Source organism: Dendropsophus ebraccatus, chromosome 8 (genome assembly GCF_027789765.1).
Source record: "Dendropsophus ebraccatus isolate aDenEbr1 chromosome 8, aDenEbr1.pat, whole genome shotgun sequence".
Lineage (NCBI taxonomy): Eukaryota > Metazoa > Chordata > Amphibia > Anura > Hylidae > Dendropsophus > Dendropsophus ebraccatus.
This window is the reverse complement of record NC_091461.1, coordinates 54,312,697-54,340,012: the sequence shown is the minus strand read 5'-3', so window position 1 is coordinate 54,340,012 and position 27,316 is coordinate 54,312,697. Positions and strand designations below refer to the sequence as shown.

The following is a 27,316-nucleotide window of genomic DNA, read 5'->3' as shown; positions in this document are numbered from 1 at the left end:
TGCTGTATTATTTCATCCAACAAATTTGATAAAAAGTCCAAAACAGACAACTTTTAATAGTTGTTGGTTAATTCGTTCTTCAGAGCACCCATTCACATGAAGATTTGGTTTGAAAGGCCCCTATAAACATTACATAGCAGGGAGTTCCTGCCAAAGTTTGGCTGATTTTTAAATAAAATTTATAGGAAAAACTTCCTATGTCAATATATGACCATGTTCACACAACGTTTTTTTTAGCTCTGTTAAAAATGTCTGTCATTTTGAGTCTTAAATAACGGCCGTCATTTAGCTGTCTGGCCTCCCCTCAGTGCAATGACTGGTGTTTGTACATTATTCTAGTTTGGGGTTACTACTTGCCCTTTGGGTCTTAATTGAAAAGCCCATTGAATTTAATAGTAAAAACGGAGTAAGAATGGTGAAAAATGAAAAACTTTGTGTGAACAACTTATTAAAAAGTCCGCTGTTTGCAAAAGGCGTCCGAAAATAATTGTCATGATCATTATTTTGACGTTCGCGGTGATATTGTCCGTTATTCAATACAGTGTGAATTAGATGTCTTTCCATTGACTTCAATGCAAAGCTTTGCAGTCAGTTAAATCGTAATAACGGCCATTATTTTAAATTGCAAAAGCGTGCCTTTTCTCTATTTTTGACGTTGTGTGAACATGGCCAATGAGTGTCATGTTTGTAATGTATTAATGAGGTCTGTGTGTGAGTAGCATAAAAAGCATGTAGCAAGTCTGTTAGTGGCATATGTAGTATGTACTGATTATGTAAGTGGCACATATTGTATGTGGTAAGTGTTATTGACACAATGGGCATGTGATGAATATGTAAGTGACACACGGGATATGTGGCAAGTACATTAGTGGTACATGGGGCATGTGTTGTATATGTTAATGGAACATGCAGTGCTGTATGTGGCAAGTATGTAAGTGGCACATGTTGTATGTGGCAAGTATGTTAGTGGAACATGCAATATGTGGCAAGTATGTTAATGGTACATGCGGTATGTGGCAAGTATGTTAGTGGAACATGCAATATGTGGCAAGTATGTTAATGGTACATGCGGTATGTGGCAAGTATGTTAATGGTACATGCGGTATGTGGCAAGTATGTTAGTGGAACATGCAATATGTGGCAAGTATGTTAATGGTACATGCGGTATGTGGCAAGTATGTTAGTGGTACATGCGGTATCTGGCAAGTATGTTAGTGGTACATGCGGTATGTGGCAAGTATGTTAGTGGTACATGCGGTATGTGGCAAGTATGTTAGTGGTACATGCGGTATATGGCAAGTATGTTAGTGGTACATGCGGTATGTGGCAAGTATGTTAGTGGTACATGTGGTATGTGGCAAGTATGTTAGTGGTACATGTGGTATGTGGCAAGTGTGTTAGTGGTACATGGGGTATGTGGCAAGTGTGTTAGTGGTACATGGGGTATGTGGCAAGTATGTTAGTGGTACATGCGGAATGTGGCAAGTATGTTAGTGGTACATGGGGTATTTGGTAAGTATGTTAGTAGTACATGCAGTATGTGGCTTTTTTCCCATTTTATAAATAAAATTTGGTATCACTGCGTTCGTAATCGCCCAAACTATTAAATTATCACCTTACTGATCTCGCACAGTAAACGGTGTAAGCACAAAAAAAACTCCAAAGTGCAAAATCGCTGATTTTTTTTTCCACACCAAATCCAGAAACATTGTAAGAAAAGGTGATCAAAAAGTTGCATATAATCAATCTACTGATAGAAAGTACAGATCATGGTGCAAAAAATGACACCTCACACCGCCCGCTAGGCCAAAAATTAAAGCTTTATACATTTTAGAATAGAGTATATAATTTGAAGCAATTTAAAATTACAAACTCCTTGGTAGAAATCTATTCTAAAAACATTAATGTCTAGCCCCGTTCCCCCACAGCGACTCTTTGCCTCCATCCCCCCATGACCTCCTCTCTCCTTCCTGCCTCTAAGACAGGCCCGGACTGGTAATCTGGCAAGGCGGGCAAATGCCCGCTGGGCTGGCCAGATTACCAGTCTGTGGGCCGCCCGGGCTGTCTAATAGAAAAAAAAAAAAATCACCGCTGCGGCCCGCTCCTGACATGCTCCTCCAGTCCAATCAACGTGGGGCCGATGCGGCCCGCCGCTGTGGCCCCTCGTTGATTGGCGGAGCACGTCAGGAGCGGGCCAGCCGGGCCAAGGTGAGCGGGCTGTGGTGGCGGGAGGGGGCTGCGGTGGCGTGTCTCCGCCCCGTTGTTCCCCTCCCAAGTGCCGAGGGCCGCAGACGTGCCGCGCGCAGGCACGTCTGCAGCCACCTCCACCAGGCCCCCAGCGGTGACGTCACTTCCCTGACGCGCCGCTGAGGACCTGGAGGAGAGAGAGGAGAGCCGCCGCCGCCGCCGTGGACCGAAGATACCGCCGAGGAAGAAGCTTCTGGGAGCGAGGTGAGGTGAGAATTTTTTTTTTTCTTAACCCCTTCACATGTGGCCATGCAGGGGGGCTATTCTATATGGGAGGGGGTGCAGGGGGGGCTATTTTATATAGGAGGAGGATGCAGGGGGGCTATTCTATATGGGAGGGGGTGCAGGGGGGGCTATTCTATATGGGAGGGGGATGCAGGGGGCTATTCTATATGGGAGGGGGTGCAGGGGGGGCTATTCTATATGGGAGGGGGATGCAGGGGGCTATTCTATATGGGAGGGGGTGCAGGGGGGGGCTATTCTATATAGGAGGAGGATGCAGGGGGGCTATTCTATATGGGAGGGGGTGCAGGGGGGGCTATTCTATATGGGAGGGGGATGCAGGGGGCTATTCTATATGGGAGGGGGTGCAGGGGGGGGCTATTCTATATAGGAGGGGGATGCAGGGGGCTATTCTATATGGGAGGGGGTGCAGGGGGGCTATTCTATATAGGAGGAGGATGCAGGGGGGCTATTCTATATGGGAGGGGGATGCAGGGGGCTATTCTATATAGGAGGAGGATGCAGGGGGGCTATTCTATATGGGAGGGGGTGCAGGGGGGGCTATTCTATATAGGAGGAGGATGCAGGGGGGCTATTCTATATGGGAGGGGGTGCAGGGGGGGCTATTCTATATGGGAGGGGGATGCAGGGGGCTATTCTATATTGGGGGATGCAGGAGGCTATTTTATATGGGAGGGGGATTCAGGGGGCTATTCTATATGGGAGGGGGATGCAGGGGGCTAATTTATATGGGAGGGGGATGCAGGGGGCTATTCTATATGGGAGGGGGATGCAGGGGGCTAATTTATATTGGAGGGGGATGCAGGGGGCTATTCTATATGATAGGGGGTGCAGGGGGGCTATTCTATATGGGAGGGGGATGCAGGGGGCCATTCTATATAGGGGGGGGGATGCAGGGAGGCTATTCTATATGGGAGGGGGATGCAGGGGGGCTATTCTATATGGAAGGGGGGGTGCAGGGGGCTATTCTATATGGGAGGGGGATGGACAGGGGGGCTATTCTATATGGAGGGGGATGCAGGGGGGCTATTCTATATGGGAGGGGGATGCAGGGGGCTATTCTATATGGGGGGATGCAGGGGGCTATTCTATATGGGAGGGGGTGCAGGGGAGGCTATTCTATATGGGAGGGGGGTGCAGGGGAGGCTATTCTATATGGGAGGGGGTGCAGGGGAGGCTATTCTATATGGGAGGGGGGTGCAGGGGAGGCTATTCTATATGGGAGGGGGATGCAGGGGGCTATTCTATATGGGAGGGGGATGCAGGGGGGCTATTCTATATTGGAGGGGGATGCAGGGGGCTATTCTAAATGGGAGGGGGATGCAGGGGGCTATTCTAAATGGGAGGGGGATGCAGGGGGCTATTCTATATGGGAGGGGGATGCAAGGGGGCTATTCTATATAGGAGGGGGATGCAGGGGGCTATTCTATATGGGAGGGGGATGCAGGGGGGCTATTCTATATCGGAGGGGGATGCCGGGGGCTATTCTATATTGGAGGGGGATGCAGGGGGCTATTCTAAACGGGAGGGGGATGCAGGGGGCATTCTATGTAGGAGGGGGATGCAGGGGGGCTATTCTATATGGGGGGATGCAGGGGGCTATTCTATATGGGGGGTGCAGGGGGGCTATTCTATATAAGGGAATGTACAGCAGGGGGGCTATTCTATAGGGGGGGGGATGTACAGCAGGGGGGCTATTCTATATGGGGGGATGTATAGATGAGGATGTTGCTGGAGCATGAAGCCTAAAATGTCTGTCTGGCAGATCCCGTGGAGAGGAGTCATGGCCAGAGAAGCCTTCATGATGGCCGGAGCCAGATGGAGAAGAAAAGGAAAAGTGGACGTCTCGTCATGCAGAGAAGACACCTACTGTGAGTCACAGGATGTAACTGCACTATAATCACTTATAATGTCTGCAGAACCTTTATACAGCTGGGATCTACCTCAGTATCAGGGGTGTCACACTCCGGCCCTCCAGGTGTTGCAAAACTACAATTCCCGTCATGCTTTACCTGTCCAGTCCTGATGGGATTTGTAGTTCTGTAACAGCTGGAGGGACAGAGTGTAACACCTGTGTTCTATGGTCACTGCTTTGGGAGAATATTGGTCTTTATATAGTGGCTGTTATTTGGTGCCAGTATAGTGGTATCCAGTCACTGTATGCTGAGAGTAGTGGGCATGGTGTGATGGTATAGGGGTATTATCCAGTCACCGTATGGTGAGAGTAGTGGGCATGGTGTGATGGTATAGTGGTATTATCCAGTCACTGTATGGTGGGAGTAGTGGGCATGGTGTGATGGTATAGTGGTATTATCCAGTCACTGTATGGTGGGAGTAGTGGGCATGGTGTGATGGTATAGTGGTATTATCCAGTCACTGTATGGTGGGAGTAGTGGGCATGGTGTGATGGTATTACTCGTATTATTGGTAATATTAGTGTTTTATATATGGATTGTATATATGGATATATATATATGGATTTTATATATGGATATATATGTGGATTGTATTCAGTCACAGTGTAGCGGTATTAGTCATTATGTGGTGGTAATGGCCGTGCTCATGGTGTGGTGATATTATTTGTTACTTATATACTGGTAGTATTGGCAATATTGGTGGGTTTGCTTAGTGACAGTATGGCAGTAACGTGTACAGTGTGGTGATAATATTTGTTTACTGGTGTTATTAACTATGACAGTATTATCATGCACAGAAAATTCTTACCCATGTTACCATTATATATCCTTCAATTTTTCCTGGGGCCCTACTGATAGATAGATAGATAGATAGATAGATAGATAGATAGATAGATTAATAGATAGATGGATATCCAGTAGGAAATGGCTATCTAGCAGCTTATTATGTAGCTTTGACTGCCATTATATGGAGTGCAAACATAGTCAGGATAAAAGGTATTTAAAAAATATTGTAACTTTTGTCCAAAAACAGCACCACCCTGTCCTCAGTGTATGGTTATTACAACTTGGCTCCATTCACTTCAATGGAACTGAGCTGCAATACCTCACACAAACTGAAGAAGAGTGTGGCGCTGTTTCTGGAAGAAAGTGGCCATGTTTTTCTCCTATAAAGGGAATCTGTGAGGTCCGTACCAGGTCTAGGGCTGTAGCTCTTAGCAGACAGGGGTGAGGGAGATATCACTGATCTTTAGTCCAGTGTAAACTTATATAATTGTCCTTTTCATTTCCAACTAAAGTTTCACAACAGCAGCGGCAGCAGCAGCACTAACCTATACGTCCATCAGTCAGAGCAGGAAGGGGCGGGGCAGAAAGTGCTGCTGTGGCTCCACCTCTGTGACACTTCAGCTGGTAATGAAAAGAAAGATTATAGAGGTTTACAGTGGACTAAAGATCCGATCCCTGATCTGTACGCTGGGATCTACAGCTGTGTTACCTTGTATAGACCTCACAGGTTCCCTTTAAGGGCACGTTCATACCTAATCCAATGCGGATTTGATGCTTCTGATTTAATCAGTTGAATGAGTGCATAAATATGCTGCATCAAATCCACAGCAGATTATGTTATAGCATTATTTTTAGGTGCTGATGGTGGGGTTCACATGTTAAAGGGAGTAGTGGGGGACATGGCTAAATAAAGTAGAATTTGCAACAGCTCGTATTTTATACCGCTATCCATGATATATAGGGAGGGATATGATATGTGGGCTGCTGGGGTTTGATTGCCAGGGCTGATTTTAAGTCCCAGTCCGGCCCTGCTCTAAGATGTATGATTTGGAGCAGCTCCTGCCTTTTCAGCCAGTTACTCCCCAAGAAGCAGCACCAGCCAGAATACCCATGAAGTTAATGAGGTCTATTGGGCTCCACTGGTGTCGGTCATCTGACACATCCAGACTGCTATCATTTTTGTCTTTAAGCTGCTATGACTGTGGGGAACAATGGAAATGAACAATCCCTAAAACCTGGGTTTTGTTCAATGGACGACTATGCTCTACTTCCTCAACTTACATTTAGGTAAACATTGTGTGATACAACACCGCAGCCAAATTTATGTATTTTTACAGTATTCATTTGTGAACTCCTATGATGTTATTATCCTCTTAGTAACTAGAGAGCAATGCCACTAAAACCATTGTAAGGGAAATTCAATTAAATATTTCTGATGGGGAAGAGCTTCATGATCATTGCTGTAGTGTTTGTTTACAGTGAAGTCATTTGCTCCTTTCCAACAGTCCAAATAATTTCCTGGCATCCCATTAATACAAGAACGCTCTCCCGTCTTTCCTGTTCCATAATTCCTTATATGTATCTACCAAGCTTTAGATTCAGTAAGAAATTTGGTAACTTACTCTTAACCAACATCAAAGATCATAGAAGAAAAATCGTAGACAAACTTGGCAAATGAGAATTTTAAATATATTTACAATTTGACTGTTAAATCCATGTTTTTATTTTATGGTTTAGTGTTAGTTGACCAAAACGATTAACCAAAACTCAACAAAGACTCCATCACATGTTTCTCAACTAAATTGAATCTAGAAACATTGCCCCTTGGGAAGACAAATATGCAAAAATACTGTGTAGACAACATCATGTGTTTGTCAACGTCAGTGAAGTAGCCAGACCTAGCCTCTTCAAGTAAGGATCACTGTTTAGTTTTAGGGGGCGTATTACACAGCCCGATGGGAAGTGTAAGCAAGCACCGATCTAGCAGGTGAGCGATCTAGCTTACTGAGCCTATTACAAGGCTTGACGATCGTGTAGCCAGGGCTGCGCGGACATCATTAGCGACCTCCATGCAGCCCTTGCTTTTGCATATGTTGAGTGAGACTTGACTTGACTTAGTGGTACATGTGGTATGTGGAAAGTATGTTAGTGGTACATGCAGTATGTGGCAAGTATGTAAGTGGTACATGGGGTATGTTGCAAGTATGTTAGTGGTACATGTAGCCAGGGCTGCGCGGGACATCTGCATGTCCCCTGCGAAGGGACATCTGCATGTCCCCTGTGAAGGGACATCTCCCAAAAGGTGTGAGAGCTATTTTGCATATACTTTCTTCCCAGAACTCTTAGTGGAGCAGCAATGGTCTGTAAGTCTCCATAAGTCTTTATGACAAACTATCCTTAACCCGTTGCCGCAAAATGACGTTTGGGGAACGTCATGTAAAACAAGTGGTTCCCGCAACATGACGTTCCCCAAACGTCATGGCTTCCCTGCCTCCCCCCGCTGTCCCTAACGGTGATCGGGCAGCGGGAGGAGGCTATGTCACATAGCATCCTCCCGCTGCCTCTGCCCGGAGGGGAGCCGCGCTCCCCGCGGGCAGTTAACCCCATAAACGCCGCGGTCAATGCGACCGCAGCGTCTATGGGGAGATTCAATGTCCCGCCGCCACTTCTAATGTGTCCCCCGCCAGCCAGCTCTGAAAATTTAAAGTGACAGAGACCAATTTGGTCTCTGTCACTGAACTATGATTACTGTGATAGAAAATATCACAGTAATCATAGTAATACAGTGAAAATGAATGTATAAAGTACAAAAAGTGACAAACATACAAAAAAATAAAACACACACTTTTTATTATAGTAATAATTGCAGTTTACTCCCAAATTACCCCTAACCCCCCCCAGATTACCCGTAACCACCGCAGGTTGCCCGTATCCGCCCCTGGTTGCCCGTAATCACGCCAGATTGCACATAATCACCGCACGTTGCCCATAACCACCACACATTACCCATAACCACCGCACGTTGCCTGTAACCACCACATGTTGACCGTAACCACCCCGAATTGCCGGTGACCCCCTCCAGATGGTGCGTAATCAGCCCCGATTGCCTGTAACCCCCCAGATTGCACTTAACCACCGCACGTTGCCTCTGACCACCGCACGTTGCCTCTGACCACCGCACGTTGCCTCTGACCACCGCACGTTGCCTCTGACCACCGCACGTTGCCTCTGACCACCGCACGTTGCCTCTGACCACCGCACGTTGCCTCTAACCACCCCAAATTGCCAGTGACCCTCTCCAGATTGCCCAAAACCATGCCAGATTGCCTGTAACGACCCCAAATTACAGGTACCCATCCCAGATTACCTATAAGCACTTCAGTTTATCCATAACCACCCCACGTTGCCCGTAACCACCCCAGATTGTCTGTAACCACCCTAGGTTGCCCATAACCACACCAGGTTGCCCATGACCACCCCACATTACCTGTAATCTCATTTTTTATTGTATTTTAGTAACTGCGCTATTGTAATAACTATTACTAGCTGCGGTTTTGCTCCAGCAAATTGGCGCTCCCTTCCTTCTGAGCCCTGCTGTGTGCCCATACAGGGGTTTATGCCCACATATGGGGTACCGTTTTACTCAGAAGAAGCTGCGTTACAGATTTTGGGGTACAATTTGTCTCCCATTCCTTGTGAAATTAAGAAATTTTAAACTAAACGAACATATTATTGGAAAAATTCTAGTTTTTCAATTTTACTGTCTTATTTTAAATACTTTCCTCTAATACCTGTGGGGTCAAAATGGTCACCACACCCCAAGATGAATTCTTTGAGGGGTGTACTTTCCAAAATGGGGTGACTTTTGGGGGGGTTCTCCTCTGCGGAGACTACAGGGGCACTACAAACGCACCTGGCGCTCAGAAACTACTTCAGCAAAATCTGAACTGAAAATGCTAATTGGCTCTCCCTTCCTTCTGAGCCCTCCTGTGTGGCCATACAGTGGTTTATGCCCACATATGGGGTACCGTTGTACTCAGGAGAACCTGCGTTACAAATTTTGGGGTGCAGATTCTCTCATGTTCCTTGTGAAATTGAGAAATTTAAAAGTAAACAAACATATTATTGGAAAAATTCAAGTTTTTCATTTTTACTGTCTAATTTTAAATACTTTGCTCTAATACCCGTGGGGTAAAAATGGTCACCACACCCCAAGATGAATTCTTTGAGGGGTGTACTTTCCAAAATGGGGTGACTTTTGGGGGCATTCTATTCTGCGGACACTACAGGGGCTCTGCAAACGCACCTGGCGCTCAGAAACTTCTTCAGCAAAATCTGCATTGAAAAAGCTAATTGGCGCTCTTTTTCTTCTGTGTGCCCATACAGTGGTTTATGCCCACATATGGGGTACCGTTGTATTCAGGAGAACCTGCATTACAAATTTTGGGGTACTTTTTTCTCTTGTTCCTCGTGAAATTGAGAAATTTTAAACTAAACAAAAATATTATTGGAAAAATTCGTGTTTTTCATTTTTATTGTCTAATTTTGAATACTTTCCTCTAATGCATGTGGGGTCAAAATGCTCATCCTACCCAAAGATGAATTCTTTGAGGGGTGTACATTCGAAAATGGGGTGACTTTTGGGGGCATTCTATTCTGCGGACACTACAGGGGCTCAGCAAACGCACCTGGCGCTCAGAAACTTCTTCAGCAAAATCTGCATTAAAAAAGCTAATTGGCGCTCCTTCCCTTCTGAGCCCGGCTGTGTGCCAATACAGTGGTTTACGCCCATATATGGGGTACCGTTGTATTCAGGAGAACCTGCGTTACAAATTTTGGCATGCTTTTTTTCTCATGTTCCTTTTGAAAATGAGAAACTTTAATCTAAACGTATATATTATTTGAAAATTTAAATTTTCGATTTTTTTACAGCCTAATTGTGAATACTTTCCTCCAGCCCCTGTAGGGTTAAAATGCTCATTATACCCCTAGATTAATTCTTTAAGGTGTCTAGTTTCCAAAATGGGGTCACTTATGGGGGTTTCCAGTATACAAGCCTTCTAAATCAATTTAAAAAAAGAACTGGTCCCTAGTTTTGAAAATTTTCACAAAATGTGATAATTTGCTAATAAATTTCTAAGCCCCGTAACACCCTAAAAAAGTAAAATATGTTTCCCAAATTATGCCAGAATAAAGAGGACATATTGGTAATGTGATTTAGTAACTAATTTATGTGCTATGACTACCTTTTTTAGAAGCAGAGAATTTCAGAAGTTCATAAAATGCAAAATTTTCTAATTTTTCATGATATTTTGATTTTTTTCACAAAAAATACACAGAGTAGTGACCAACTTTTGCTACTAATATAAAGTGTCATATGTGCCGAAAAAACAATCTCAGAATCGCTAGCATACGTTAGAGCATCACTGAGCTATAAGCGCATAAAGTGAGACAGGTCAGATTTTGAAAAATGAGCCTGGTCATTAAGGCCAAAACAGGCTTTAGAGGCAAGGGGTTAATTAGAGTTAGTACCCCTTTTACCCACGTCGATGGACCTCTCACTAGCCAGCCAACACCCTGATCTGCACTAAAGAAGGGCAACAACCCGAAACAGCTGTCTGGTGATGGGAAATCTTTCCTATTGGAGAGATTGTTTGGCTTGGCATAAAATCCCCAGTCAATGTTCTAAGACTCCAAGATTGAGTGAGACTTGACTTGAAGGGACATCTCTTTGCTCAAGAGGTGTGAGAGCTATTTTGCATATCCTTTCTTCCCAGAATTCTCAATGGAGCAGCAATGGGCTGTAAGTCTCCATACATCTTTATGACGAACTCTCCTTAATGAGTTAGTACCCCTATGACCCACATAGAAAATAATAGTTTTTGCTTACCCATTCTCTCCTGATGTCCTGGTGCCTTTCCCCTGTGTTTCCTGCTCCCCGCAGCAGCATCTGACACTTCTGGCCACGTCTCTTCAGTGACAGGCCGCTAAGCCAATGACTGACAGAGATGAGACAACACTGTAGCCAGTGATTGGCTTAGTGGCCTGTCAGTACAGGTAAAAGGCCAGAAATGTCAAAAGTGGCTACAGGGAGCAGAAAACACTGGGGAACCTGTACACGTAAATATAAACTTTAGTATTCTCCTTACACTGTCATCAGCCGTCTGACGCACATCACTATTCCACATAGCAAAGCGCGGTTGGCGGACAATGATTTTTAAACTTGCTAATAGACGATCAGTCGATGATCGGCTCTTCCGTTGATCAGTGTTTCTATCACACTCAATATTTTGCCGAATCTGCCTGATTTGGCAAATTACCACTCCGTGTAATAAGGCCCTTAGTTTGTAGTTACTTTCTACATTTCTCTTGTAGGATTGTCAGTCATATAAGCTGTCATAGAGCTAACATTTCCAAGTCCTGTAAACAGAAAGACTTTGTCTCTCTCTCTGCCAACAACCTTCCCCTCCAGTCTCTCTCTGTACATGGTTAAATCTTTGCTTATAGCTGCAGAACTCAGGGCCATTTGCTAACTAGGGAATCGCTATAGAGGTAAGCTGTGTCACCTTCTTATTTTTCAGTGTTGTGAAGGAGCCCAGAAAGTGTGCTAATGCTGGGTACAAAATACAGTAATTGATGTGCCCTGATACATTGGGGTTTTGGTTTACCATACTTTGCTATTACAAGTCAGTTTGGTATAAAAGTTGTAGACTGACACAACAGTAATAAAAATACAAATGCTTCATTCATTATATCAAATACATAAGATGCATGTGAGCATAAAAAGTATACGTTAAATAACCTATAGACAGGCATTGATAGCTGTGCACACCAGAAAATGTAGCTAACATCAGCAGCAAATCTAGTCTCCTCCATGAAAGTCAATGGAGTATGCCATGTGTGGGTAAAAAAATTGCAATTGAGTTTAAAGGATGGATAAACTAAGCATGCTGTCCTACTGCACATAGCTGGGATTTGTAGGGAGCAACTTTTTTTTTTTTTCACCTCGACCAATTTGGTGTAATGTATTGGTTTTATCTTGAGTAATTTATAAGGATGTTTTGTTGTGTGTTCCAAATATTGTATTAGCATAGTTTCCAAGATAATCCATGGTAATCCTTTTCTTTAGGTCACATTTTACGGATTTGTGAAAAAGGTTTTTAAAAGTTGTATAAGCACTTACCAAAGTGAGGCACACATGGTGATTATGCATGGCCAGAAGCCTACAGCAGGAAAAACAGTGGCCTTGCAGATCGGACAACTGGTACATCAGATGATGTGCTCACCATTTTTATTTTTTTTTCTAATAAAAATTTTAAGTACAAAAGTCACCACTACAAAAGTTTAATATGTCCCTCTTGGTCATGGAGCCTTGCTGAATCCAAACAGTTTGTCACGTTTGCTCAACAGTACCTATAAGTAGAAGTCACACAGATTAAAGGGGTTATTTTTAGGGTTTGGTCGGGGAAGGGGTGGAAATAGAAGCCGACGGTCACTTACCTCCCTGGTTCCAGCGGCAGGTCCCGGATCGCGCCGCCCCGTTCTTCCGTCCCGTTGCCACTTCCTGGTCTGAGCAGCAGCTTGAGACGTGACGTCTTAAGGCAGCTCAGCTATTCAGTGACCGAGGCAAACTCTGCTACGACCGCTAAATGGCTAAGCTGCCTTTAGTCGTCACGTCTCAAGCCGCAGCTCAGACCAGGAAGCGGCGGCCGGATGGGAGAACGGGACAGCATGATCCGGGACCTGGCACTGGAATCGGGGAGGTAAGTGACCAACGGCCTCTATTTCCACCCCTTCCCTGGCCATACTCTAAAAATAACCCCCGTCCAGAGTACCTCTTTAAGTGAGGAGGCAACATGAAAGCCTCAATTTATGCAAATAAAGTCCCTTACTGCTGCAGTGCCACCTATCGGTGACTTTTTGTACCCAGTGTTGGACTGGCCCACCAGAGGACCAGAGGATTCTCCGGTGAGCCCCCAGCTATAGAACCTGCACTAACACTGACTGACATGTCTTTTCTCACTGGTTGTTTATTGGTGGTCCCCCAGGATCATTTCCTCTGGTGGGCCCCAGATACCCCAGTCCGACACTGTTTGTACCAAAATTAATAAATAGCAAACATATCATCTGAACTGGCCATTGTCTGATTGTCTCATTTGCAGCAGCCTTATTTCAATATATTGAAAGTGCATGATATGTGCCAAATTGTGGTGCGTGTGCCCATTGTGTTCTCAGTGAGCATGGGTTGTACACATATTGTGGAGCATATTTTGATGCATAACACATGCCAAAATGTATACCTATAATTCTTACTATATGACCACATCGCTTTTGGTCTTTTTAGAATCACAGAATCTGTAAGGCTGTTATATGTATAATGCCCACTTTGTAAGAAATGCAAAACGGTTCTCTTTGATATAATTGAACAATCTAGGTCACCAAGATTATTGGTTGGTATATCTCTTTAATTCACACAAAATATAATGCTGATTTTGTGTTTTAAGGTTAAAAACTTTTTCAGCCCGGTGTGGTCTATTTTTTATAGTTGGTTAAGCTTTTGTTTTGGTAATTGTTTGGCCACCTGACTGGCATGCCATGACTCCACATTGGCTCACGTGTGCACCGCAGCAGCTTCATTGCTTTATTCAAGCTGTCTTGTTTTTTTTCTGGATTCTGTTGTTCTCTGTCATGTGCAGGAGCCCAATCATTTTGAAAAGAGGCAAAAAAAAAAACTAGTAGTAGACATAAATGTAATCTTTTGACAGCTCTTGCCTTTGTGCTGTGGATAAAGACAAGCACATGGGGAGATACAGTACACAATAAGAGTTTTACAATTTCTATTTATTCTAGGTAAAAAAAAAACACAAAACAAAAAAAAATCCTCCAGACCTGTAGTCTTTCACCATGCTGGCTGTAGAAGATGCTGTTGAAAGAGAGCGCTCACCATTGCTAAATCTGTCAGAATCACAGATTTTATCAGAGAATTGACTGTATAAGTGTTAGTGATTAGATAAAGCTATAATAAAATTATTTTATTTCTTTTCTGGCTGCTTTTCCCATACTGTAAGTTATTTGAACTACAACTAAAGCTATAGCTCAAAAAATGTGATAATCCATACACTTCCGTTCTATTAAGAATTACTGCATGAACACATCCATGGGTCCCTAAACCAGTTACAGCCAGTAACTACAAGTCTATTTAATGCAGACTGCCATGATACGTTTTCCAGTCATCATTTTCTACAAAGACTACTTTGGCTAGTGACTTTTCCAGCACCCCTCCCACCTGCCCCCCACCCACTATGAAAACCTTCCATCTAGTTGCTTATTTAACTGTACCATCCCACTGATCATGGAAGCCAAAGAGGTCCTTAGTAGACCCCTGGCTGCCATGTCTGGCGATCAACACCCCACTATTACGTTGGGTTGGGGTAATTGAAGATATAACAGGATAATAAATGGGTAGTAAAGACAACGATCAGCCAAAGAGCTGATCTTTGGCTGATCGTTGTCTTTTAGCAGATTGGTTGCCAACCCCACATCAATATGTGTAATTGCGATGTGTGGCCGATGACATTGTAAGGAAATAAAGTTTATACCTGCATGTCCAGGCTCTGTCAGGGTGTCCTGCAGCCTTTATCCCACGTTTCCTGCTCCCCCCAGGAAGTGTCAGAGGTGGCTGCAAGGAGCAGGAACCGTGGGATAAAGCCTGTAGGACACTGGGGGAGCCTGGACACCCAAGTATAAACTTTATTAATTTCTATGCGAAAGAAAGGGCAGCACGGACATCGCTTACGCAGAGGTGTAGCTAGGCTCTCCTGCACCCTGGGCAAAGATTCAATTTGGTGCCCCCCCCCCCTTGTGTGCGCATTTGACAGCCCATGCTGTCCCCCCTGAAAAGTAGCATTAATAAATGAATAAAAACTACTACAAAGGGAAATCTTTTTGCAATCGCCACCAGTGATTGCTTTCATTTTCTAGTGCGGCCTTGTAAAAACAAAAGCTGTGATCTGGTTCACTTCTTTGCATTAGATTTTATACATCTGTCAGTTTTCCAGCGTCTGTGGTAAAGCACATGGTGTATTGGATTGTTTTTTGAAGGTGATTCACTAAAACAGATACATTTTATATTGTTATCATTATGTGGGATTATTTTTCTATGTTGTACTCTACCTCAGACATTGTATGGCAGAGGGGAGGTCACTATACCATGACTGGCAGTATACAACAGATGCCTTCTCCTCTGACGTGAGACTCTTTGCAGACATACCAAACATGTGCAGGTGCTTAGTCAGTGAGATATGTCTACACGGTAATGTACTGGAAATGAGGTTGGCGTTTGTTTACTTGCTGAAACCTAAAACTTAGAGTGTTTTCTGGAACTTAGACTAAGGGCCATTTTTACAAGGGCAGACTGCAGACAATAATCTTTTGCTAAAGGCTCGATTAGTCGTGTAGCCTTCACTTTATCATTATTAGCCACATACAGTGTCACCTTTTTACACAGGACAGTGTATGGCCAATAACAGTGATTTTATTATGTGCACAAATGATTCAAACAGTCAACAAACTGGTGGCTGGCCCATTTACTGGCCAGTTACTGGGAACAAGCGTTTCTGTGAAAGCTTATTCACCTCAAAATTGGGCAAGGTAAAAAGGCCTTAAGCCATCTATATCAGAGTAATCGATCATGTGCATGCTAAATGGCAAATAAGACCTGGCACTCATAAGGCTTTCTGTGTTTCTACAGTAAGGAAGAAAAAGGGTCTTAGCACTTCTGTTCTGTCATACATCCGTGCTGTTAGCTTCCAGATCACTAACATTACATACTTACCTAGTGTGTTACTGCTGTGATCCAGCATCTTGTTTCCCCAGCCGCTGTATATTCTGGCCCCACCTTCTTCAACTGTCATTCTGGAGGAGGCAGGGCCTAAAGAGACAGTGGCTGGATGGGAGAGCTGGAGAAATAGGATGCTGAATCACAGCAAGAGTGCACTAGGGAAGTATGTACTGGAACGAGACAGCAAGGATATCTGTGCTGTCCATTTCCCTTTATCGGTATTGGCCCAACATCCCCTGTTAACACAGGAAGATGTATTGCCAAAGAAGATACATTTTAAAGCAGAGCTTCTCAATTCCAGTCCTCAGGCCTTACCAACAGGTCATGTTTTGAGGATTTCCTTAATATTTCACAGGTGATATAACTATATTCAGTGCATCAGGTATTATCACTGCTGTTCTTTGTATGGGATATCCTTTAAAACATGACCTGTTGGAGAGGCCCGAGGACTGGATTTGAGAAGCACTGTTTTAAAGCATGTTTCAGATACACAGCCAAGGATCAGGGTTTTCCCTGTCCTCAGTTGATCGCTGTGTCTTTTACACAGGCAGATTATCAGCCATAGGAGCGTTCCCTGCAGTGCTTCAGGATAGTAATCAGCCTTTGAAAAAGGCCTTTTAGCTTACACCATTTAAATAATAGCCAGCAGAAATCTATGCAAGCTGTCCTTTCCCAAAGCCAGATGATCCTAGCACACTTTGTATTTTGTAAAGTGTAGACAATTCTGAGTTATTTTCTCTAGATACCAACACCACCCACCCCAACGTTCCAGCATCACAATGCAAATGCCCATATCAATGCCAACGTTCTCCTGAACCTACATTGAAGCTTCCCTCTTCCCCTGTTAGCAAACAGCTAAAAAATCATCAAAAAGTGTGACTAAGCAACAAACAACAGCACTCCACTCCAAAAAATGGTGTTGGCTTTGCAATTCGTAGATCACATGAGGAATAGTGTCGGCAAACAGGTACAATAAGATGTTTTGTATAAAACACCCACTACATGTTTTCACTTTTTCAAGTGATATACAATCCTTCAACCATAGAATACCTACCAACCTTGACTTTAACCAACAAACATCAAAGACCACCTGTTGAACAAATCATTAGCAGTCCACAATCGGTTAGAAGAGGGACTGTTTTTTTCCATAGTCGTCGTTAAAGCATTTAGCTAAACCTGTTCGTGTGTTTGCTAAACATTTGGAATGTATGGGGTGAAAATATTTTTGGACCCCTTGTATACATACATAGGCCAGTGGCTGTTTATCAATGTCACCTTCTCAATCCAAGGTCTGGCATTTTATACAATTTGTACATTTAGAGCCAAGAACTCACAAGGGAACAATGACAAGTGCATAAACTTTTCTTTGTTGGCTCCAAAAGAACATTAAGAATTCTAGCATTCGCCCTTGAAAATTGTTTCTTTGTGGGAGATGAGTTAACATATGTGGTGACTTCCTATTGTGAGACTTCTGCTTTCTATGGAAGATCAGATATAGGACACTACCGTCCATCCTTTGATCACTCTTCAGGTTAGACTAGTTATGAGGCTGTTTGCATTATTTCAAGCGGATTTAAAAATCACTGAAGGGCCCATTCCTGTGGTGGGCTCCCAGTACCCCTTTACTGGGAGCCCACCACAGGAATGGGCCCTTCAGTGATTTTTAAATCAGCTTGAAATAATGCAAACAGCCTCATAACTAGTCTAACCTGAAGAGTGATCAAAGGATGGACCGTAGTGCCAATGTAAAAAAATACTAAATGCTGGATTCTAGGGCTAGAAAATAAACTACACTGTACTCACCTCACCTGCTTCAGTGCCAGCATACCAATATACCCTGGTCCCTCTGTTTACCCTTAATGTACTGTCCTGATTACATTTCAAACCCACCGATGCCACAGTGATTGGCTGCAGTATGGTTATAGAGCCATCAGGGGGACCGGGTGAGCGTGTCATCAGGGGGTACAGAGGGAGCTGGAGTGGGCATGGTGAGTGTAGTAGGGTTTTTTATTTTCCTAAAGTCAATATTACAACTTGCAGTCCTCTTGGCCAGTTTTACATGATTGTAACTAAGCGATAACATTACATAAACTGTCCTTTCTTTCTGTAAGAGATTCTGGTTTTTCATCGCCTAGTGTTTCCCAGATAAAAGACAAATGTTGACACCTTTAAACAGTTTTTTTGTCCAACAGGGATTAGCAGTGCTCCGAATTAATAAATAATCCTGAAACTCTGGTATGACGACTTTTTATTTTTTTGACCACATGTGAGATTCTTTATGTTCATAGTCTAGTAACGACTCTCAAAAGCACAAGGTTAATAGCCAGATATAAAGTATACTTGAGTGTAACAATACATCCAGGGCTTAAAAAAGAAAAAAGCAAGAACAGCTCTGAAACAAAGTATCCTAATATAATTCTCCTCTTTCCCAAGCACCAGGATAAAATGTACATAAAACAAGTGAACACAAAGTAAAAAGTGTTTAGAAAAAAAAAAGACAAAAAAGGGGGGGGGGGGGGGGGTGAAAAGAATGTAGCCCAGATCCTATATAAGCAATAGTCTTCTACATTCACTTAGGGCCCTATTCCACCGGACGATTATCGTTCACATTATCGTTAAATCGTTCGAATCTAAACGATAATCGTTCAGTTGAAATGCAGTTAACGATTAACAACCGAACGAGAAATTGTTGATCGCTTTACAAGACCTATTTTTATCGTTGCTCGTTCACAAAACATTCGCAAAACATTCGCATTGAATAAGACGTCATTCACAGTAGATACAAACGCAATAGCAAAGGAATAGCGAAGAAAAAACGATCGCAAATACAATCATAGGTAACGATTATCGTTCCATGGAAATGAGTGAACGTTTTCAGGTCTTTCGCAATAGCGGTCATTTCAGATCGTTAATCATTAACGATTATGCGAACGATAATCGTCCGGTGGAATAAGGCCCTTAGGCTATACTGATGCCTAATTGCAGTCCACAATGTAATCTTGGACTAAGGGTCTTATTACACTGAGCGATTTTTAACGATTAACGATAAATGACCACAAACGAGATTGTTTATCGTTAACCTAAAATCGTTCACCACATTACACGATGGTCCTTAGTTACGATCGCTACTACGATCGTTATTGTGATCGTTACTATGATCGTTTATTCCTTCTGATCCCAGAAACACAATGAACAAAGTGCTATTACACTGAGCGATTAGTGAAAAAACTAACGAACGAACGTGGAATTACAGCGAACCATTAACGATATTAGGTTCAGATCTATATCAGCGATCAACGACATACAAACGATTTTTCGTTCGTGCCTGCAATTACACAGAACAATTTTTCACACTATAATCGTCCTGTGTAATAGGGCCCTAACTGTTCCTCCTATCGTCTATGGACCAAAGTGGTAGATTGAGAATCTCCCAAGTCTGCTGTCAGGGTTACACTAGCAGCTAAAACCTGAAGTGTTAACTAAGGCCGTGTTCACACAATACAGTTCTACCACATTTTTTCTGCAGTTTGTGTAGAACAGCAAACATTGAGCTATTTTGCCTTGCGCATAAAATGTGGGAAATGTGGCAAAACTTCAGATTAGGTTCTCTTTATCTTACAGAGTAGTTTACTATTAAAAATACTTGTCTCCCGAACCCTATGTGATTCAGTCCCCCCCCCCCCCCCCCTTTTCCTTTTTTTCCTTCAGACTAAAAGGGGGCATTTACACCTTTTGTGATTGTGGTCTGTGCACTGAAGGTATTCTACAGACCAGTATGCGGAACTCCCAGCATCATGATTAATTATGATGCCGGGAGCTTTGAAGTCGAAATCTTCACGCTACAGTGCTGACATGCTGTGTCGCTCTCTTTTCCTGTGCAGTTGGCACACAAACAGTTCTGCCATCTTACTGCACAGGATAAGCAGTATAAAATTCTAATTGTGCTTGCTTAATAGAATCACCAATCTGCTTAGAACAAAGAGGCAGATCAGAGGGAAAACACATACAGAAAATCCATTTATAAGTTAAAGGGGTATTCTAATCTCAACCAACATAGTTAAACTTTTAGGGCTCATCAGGTAAAATATTTTTGCAAATACATTCATACAGCAAACGTGCCTCCTCCTTCTGATACTCTGGCTTATCTTGTTGACCGCTACCAACCACCGCTTTTAGAGCGGGGTTGTGGTTTGTAACGTAGCCAATGGGTTAGCTGTCAACAGTGGGAGGAAATGAGCAGGAATATCAGAAGGAGGTAAGTTTGCTATATGAATGTATTTGCAAATATAGCCCTACAACTTTAACTATATTAGTCGAGATGGGACCCCTGAAACAAAAAAAAGACTGTATATATCTCTCTATGGCGCATATATTTACCAATGATGTGTGTCCCACAACACGGCTTCATCCTGGTTCTGTGGCACCATTCAAATCTTGCGTGCAGTGACATCAAAGCTCTTCTGAGATAAACCACAGTGAGACCTCTCTCTTTGTGGCTTGTCCCTCCCCATAGAGATGAGCAGGAGAGAGAACTGATGGGCGAACCGTCAGTTATTGATGGGGACATAAAGACGCGCAAGATCCAGTTCACTGGTTGTTCTCCCTTAGGGTAGCCTTACACGTACCTGATCCGCAGCAGATTTCACACTGGGAATTTGCAGTGAAATCCACTGCGGATCCTGTACCTGAGCCTAATGGGCCTTTTATCCAACCCCCCCCCCCTTCCCCCGCAGCCTACAGCCCCGGCCCAAAACATACATTAACTGCTCGGCGCCGCGGCTGTGTGTGACTTTCCTGGCTCCCCTTGCTCCCCATCAGCCAATCAGGCAGCACTGATTGGCTGATGGGGAGCGAGGGGAGCCTGGGAGCGTCACACAGCCGCAGCGCCGAGCAGGTAATGTATGTTCAGGGTCGGGGCTGCGGGCAGCTGGCGGCGGAGGGGTTAAAGGGGTTGGGTCCCATACACGCATCTGTGTGAAATCCGGTACGTGTGAAGCTACCCTTAGAGTGCTCTCACATTGAGGAAAAGAGGCAGAAATTCTGAGCGGCATCCCCGCTGCAGACTCCACTAGGAATTCCAACTGCCTAAGTGTCTCAATGTTAAAAGGGTTGACCACTTTATAGCAAAATTGCTTAGTGTACAATATTAGTAACTATACTCACAGCACTTACTGACTGCAGCTCCCTGTGTACCTCATAGAGCTCCCCTTCTCCAGGCTTTGCCGTCCTGATCTGTGGTGAGTCTGTCCATAAGATGGCCGACATGGAGGAGCATTTGACCATGCCTTGCCCCCAGTGTCCACCACTGAGCTTGTATATGCCTATGAAGGACACTAGGGGTGGGGCATGGTCACATGCTCCTCCAAGTTGGACATTTTATGGACAGAGTGAAAGAGGGGAGCCTGATTTTAGCTCTGAGGTACACAGTCGGTATGTGCTGTGAGTACAGTTACTAATACTGCACACTGAGCAGTTTTACTATAAAGTGGCCAACCCCTTTAAGTCTCCAGTCGCCACAGCTCTCCGCTGTAAGAATTGACATGTCTCTGATGTCACATGGCTATTATATGGTTATATGTGTATATCTCTAATGTCACTTGGCTAGTATATGGTTATATGTGTATATCTCTAATGTCACTTGGCTAGTATATGGTTATATGTGTATATCTCTGATGTCACGTGGCTAGTATATGGTTATCTGTGTATATCTGATGTCACGTGGCTAGTATATGGTTATCTGTGTATATCCCTGATGTCACGTGGCTAGTTTTTCAATTCTGTCATGTCAATTCTTTCAGCAGAGAGTGGAGGTATCCTATACTTAGTGTCACTGTCGTTATAACAAAATCTAAATCAACAGTAGATGTGAAATAAAGCAAGTTTGCAATATACATTCATTTTCTTTTGTTATCCTGCTGTAAAACAAAGCTATACTTACCAGAAATCCAGGTCCAGACCCCTGAAGGCAGATTTTCGGACTTGTGCTGGTTGAACCAAACAGACTAATCACAGGAATTCCGGCCAGTACAGAGAGTCCCGGCTCAATGTGTCCGTCAGTCACATGACTGCCTTCTCTGTGAGCGCTCAGATGGCCTGGAATACATAGAACTTCCTGTTTTCTGACTGTTTCCTGTTTTTTGAGAAAAAAAAGTCTGAAAAAAGAAAGTGCCGTTTTCCATCATAACTAAAAAAAAAAAATAAAAAAAAAAGAGTGTAAATTGCAAACTTGCTTTATATCACATCTACTGTTGATTTCGATTTTGAAAGTTATAACGACAGTGACACTTTAACATTGAGACACTTAGGCAGACGGAATCCCAAGCTGAGTCAACTCTTTTCCTCAGTGTGAATGCACCCTTACTGGGAACACCCTACAAACAGCCTGCAGTTTTAGCGATGCTTTGACCCAGCCATGTATAGGTATAAAATACAGTGAAACCTCTATGAGAATAACATTGTAAATTGCATTAAAAATGGTTTCCTTTGGGGGTGGTCTACTCATTGAAAACTGTTATTATGCATAATCTTAAAATCCATCACATACAATCTGGTCTGGATAACAGGGTGGGCTTTTATATATGGTTTCTACCATGTCCACATATCAGCCTGTTTATGGAATAATAGCTTCCATAGATTTCTATCTGTATAAAACCATCTGCCCTTTTCCCTGTCTGGAGGGTTTTATAAGTGTCTTAATGCTGCACTTCCTCTTCTGAGTCATAGAATAGACTTTTATTGGGGGGAGGTGGGTATTTCGACCTTGTTACTAGCGAGCCAAATGCATTTCTTCTTCTGGCTTACACAAAGCATGCTAGTTATGCATTTGGCCATAGTTTGCAGCCTTAATCTGAGCAGCTGCTCTCTGACAGTTCGTGTGGACAAGTGCAGCTTGCTGTCATTCAGGAGCGCTCACTCTCCAGGACCTGCTCATCCTGGACTGTAGGGAGATATGACTCTCCAGTGGAAGGTGCACTGACAGGTAAGATAGCATCTACTTTTATTGGGTGACAAGTGGTTAAGCACTTCCTTACATTGAGCAGTTTGGATTTCTTGACTTTTACATTGTTTGATGAAGTATTATGAGTTGTGGCTTAAATCCCAACGTACTGATCTATTGTACTTTATAGATGTAGTTCCCTGATATCGATGGTGTACTTTGTCATCTTTAGTGAGACATTAGATAACTACTATGCTAATGTATGTCTGTTTCTATGTGAGTATATACTTTGTACAGTTAGACGTACGTTCTGCATTTCGTTTGTTAGATTATAAGAAGTCCATGTTTGTAGAGGAAGCGTTCTCAAAACCCAGCAGGGACTGGCATGTTACAGAAGTCAATGCCAAGGAAAGCATCGTTTTAGCCAAATTTTTTTCTTTTTTTGTACAAAAGTAATAAAGCAAGTAACCCTCAGATGTCGTGCCTTTCCTATGTTGTTATAACGTTTCTATTTTATTAGGATTTATTCTTTTATTATATAAAATGTGGCAGCTATAGGAAACAGATTTTTTTAGACTATTTAGACAACATCATCCAGAATACTAGTATATAACATGCTTTAAGTGTTTTTTTTTGTCTGTGTGTGTGTGCTGTATTCCTGTATTTAACCCACAAAGTGCATGAAGTTTAGAGGCATAATAATAAGCAGGACATATATGTTGCATTTCTATTTCTTGTTTCCACATATATTTTTTTTAAATTCTTTATTTAAAGGTCCACGTACACTTTTCACACACAGCAAGATGCATACAGTAGATACAAATGATTTACAGGTATATATGAAACATGGCATTAGAAAGAGCAGTGCAAATCCTGTATTGTGTAAACTGTTACGTGAATATAGTTTGTGGCATGTTACTGATGACAGTTGTGCTGCTATTATTGTGTATAATTCAGCGTAGCAATGTACATGTGAAGTGGTTCACTCTATCATTCAGCTTACGGTACAGCCTGTCTGCACTCTGGCTTCAGAGACAATGCTTGTTATTACTATTATTGTTTATGAAGTGCCAACATTTTCCAAGCGTTCCATCAGGTTTGGCTGCCTGCATGCTTTTGGAATATATTTGGAGTACAGGAAAGACAGTCCTGACTTACATGAACAATGTATTGCACGTTTGCTTATTAACTTAATCCAGGTGTCTCCACAGAGTCAGGCGGAATTTAATTTACTCTGGAGAGATTCTTGCGGCTTAGTAGACTAATACGGTTATCCTACAGGCGTTTATCTGCGACCAGGTTTGTGCGACCTATTGATCATGGAAATGTAATCCAGTCAGGAATAATAGTATTAGCTTTGTTTGGTTCATCGACATTAGTTATGTTTAGGTAAGGGCCTTATTACACCAACAGATAATCTCTAAAGTAGGAGAAGGTGATGGTTAAATAAGTGGGATGGCTTAAAATCGTTACTTATCGGTATTGTTTATGGCTTTTTGGTCGTTATGGACTTTTCTTCCATAGAATTTACAAACGTTTCCATAGACTTTTATGGGCCAAGCTGTGCCACAATTATGGTCCGTAATACAGCTTGTCAGTCATTTTTGCGGATTATCTGTAAAACCATGGGCAGCGTGAACAGCCCAATTGAAATCAATGAGCCCTCAATTTGTAATTGCAGATCCACAATTACGGACGAAACTACAGAATGTGTGAAAGTAGCCTGTGTATAAGTGAGCATACTTTGAGTATAGCATCTGAGATAGCTCACTGAACTCCCTACTCTTACACACAAGAAGTTATGATCACCCAGTCAGTCCTAAAAACATCAAGATAATGTTCTCTGCACTTGTAGGTAATGACTTTCTAAAAAATATTCTAAATTAGAAACTAGAGTACCTTATTTGGATACTTTGTGTATGTATATATATATTTCACATAATCATATGACCACATGATCCTGATTTTTGTGGTAGTCATTTTCCATTAACTTTTGATATGTCGTTCAGACATACAAAAAGTGAAGATCACACCAGGTATCAGTCCTGATAGCCGCTGCCATCGCAGCCAGCTCTGGGCAGCATGCTTCGATGCCCAGCCAGATAGATTGATAGCAGTAGTAAGGCTGTATTTAGAAGTCTAAGACTATAGTTATAACTCATGGACTAAGACCAGTGCAATCTATTGACATGAATTAATGCCATGTTAAAAGGAAAAAAAAAAAGGAAGTAACACTTGGTAACATGGCACTTAGGGTAGTGTCACACTTCACGTTTAAAGAGAATGTATTATCAGGTACATCCTCTTTAATCTGACCCAGGGATAGAACGGCACAGTCACAGGGAAGCCGTTTTTTTAACCACAGCCCAGTTTCCGTGTACGGCGCCGTTCTATCCACTGGTACCGGGCCCGGGCTGAAGCACTGGAGGCAGGCTGGCCCCCCCGTGGTGGGCGCAATCCCCCGCCCCTCTAGGACGCGGCTCCATTGATTCTAATGAAGCCGCGTCATAGAGGGGAGGGAATTCCCTCCCACTGAGGGCAGGCCAGCCTGCCTCCTGTGCTTCAGCCCTGGCTGGTACCCGTGGATAGAACAGTGCCATACACGGGAATCGGGCAGCAGTTAAAAAAAAAGATCTGTTTCTCAATGGTTATTTTTAAGGTACACAAAAAAAAATGCATTATTTTTTTTCTCCTCCATTAAATGGTCTACAAAAACGCAATGTGAACCTACCCTTTAGGTTTGTTTGTTTTTTAAACGGATTTGGTCCAGATGCTGAGACGTGTTTTTTTTCCCTAATCTGTTTCTATTTTTTGATTGTAATTTTTCTTTAACATTTAGTAGATGATTATGGACGTAGCCATCTACATGAGCTGTTTTTTACAGCATTTAGTGATATGCTTTTCAACAAACCCCATACATAGTCTGAAACCCCATACATAGTCTATGTATATAACCCATTTGAAAGCATGTTCTGTGACCTTTGCAGAGGGGGGGGCTGAACTGCTTGTGTTTTCTCTATCTACTGGTGTCAACTTTTGCTGTATTTTCTTACAAATCACTTTCCAGCAGCCGACTCCTTTTGTCATCAGAGGCAGAATAGAAAGTATTAGCTTGATATTAGACTTGATAACCATATTAAAAATTGCAAGACTTCTGGCTCTTTTTATCATATAGGTATTTAGATGGAGAATAAGAAAAATAAATTATTTAAAAAAAAAATATGTTAAACAAAGAAACTTAGAAATAAACAACTGGTAATTTTCTCACGATACATTCCCTTTAACAGACTTGCCCCAGACTATCCATATTACAATACGGAATCTAACAGTAGTGGCTACTTCTACATACTGACAGCTGGCTGACTTATTACACGAGCTCACATCTAATACTGAGCAACAGGTTGAGGTTCTGACTGATCAAGCTTCATCCTATATACTTTAGATATAGGCATCCTAAATAGATATAGGCAAATGGCTCGTGTAATTCAAGAGATGCCATACTGGGCAATATAGGTAAGTACATTCTTATTTTATTTAAATTAGAGGATATTGCTAGGATATGCCATAACATTGTGATTCATGGGGTTACATCTTCTTACTATTCAAATGAACAGGAGCAAAGCTGAATTAAACAGACCACTACAGAGTGAACTGAGCCGACTGCTTCTACCCCATTCACTGTGTAGTACGAGCACTGAACAGCTGACATCTGCCCCCCCTGCCATACAACGATTGATGACCTATCCTGAGCCAAAAAAAACCCTCTTCAAGAATAAAGGGGCTAAACTGTGTTTCATCCCTTCACAGTTTTTCATGTGCACAACTGTAAAAAGTTCACCTTAATAGGGTCTGGGTGCATTAAAACCTATGCATACTCACAGCCCCAATCCTGTGCCACTGTTTTGATGGCACCCAGTTGCTACAGCTCTCTGCTTCTTCCTGCTTATACTGACCAACACTGCAGGTACAGGAAATTCCCGCTCAGCCAATGTCTTAAAAGTGGTGACCCACTTTGGTTAGTGAGCTTCTGAGTGGGCATTTTCTACAGGGTTGTTGCATCGGAGGAAGCAGCAGGCATGAGTGGTGGGGAAATGGGACAGGAAGGAAAGTTTCCATTTTTAATTTTTTTATTTTACTGCCCCCTGTTAAACTCCCTTCAAATATCCCTTCAAATCAGTTCTATAGCACGTTTGTTCTCAATAATGATTTGTTCTCAATAACTATATTGTGTCCACTAGGTGGCAGCATTACTCAGTGATACTGCCATCTGCTGTCATTAAGGGGACTGACATCACAGACATGACAGATATGCATATGTCTGTGCTGCCAATTTCCAGTAGTCACACG

At 42.9% G+C, this 27,316-nt stretch overlaps 1 protein-coding gene across 7 annotated transcripts in view; it reads left to right on the top strand.

Moving 5' to 3' along the window:
• Positions 1-27,316, top strand: part of PLCE1 (phospholipase C epsilon 1) — a 196,236-nt gene that overhangs the window by 61,243 nt on the left and 107,677 nt on the right. The window lies entirely within an intron of this gene.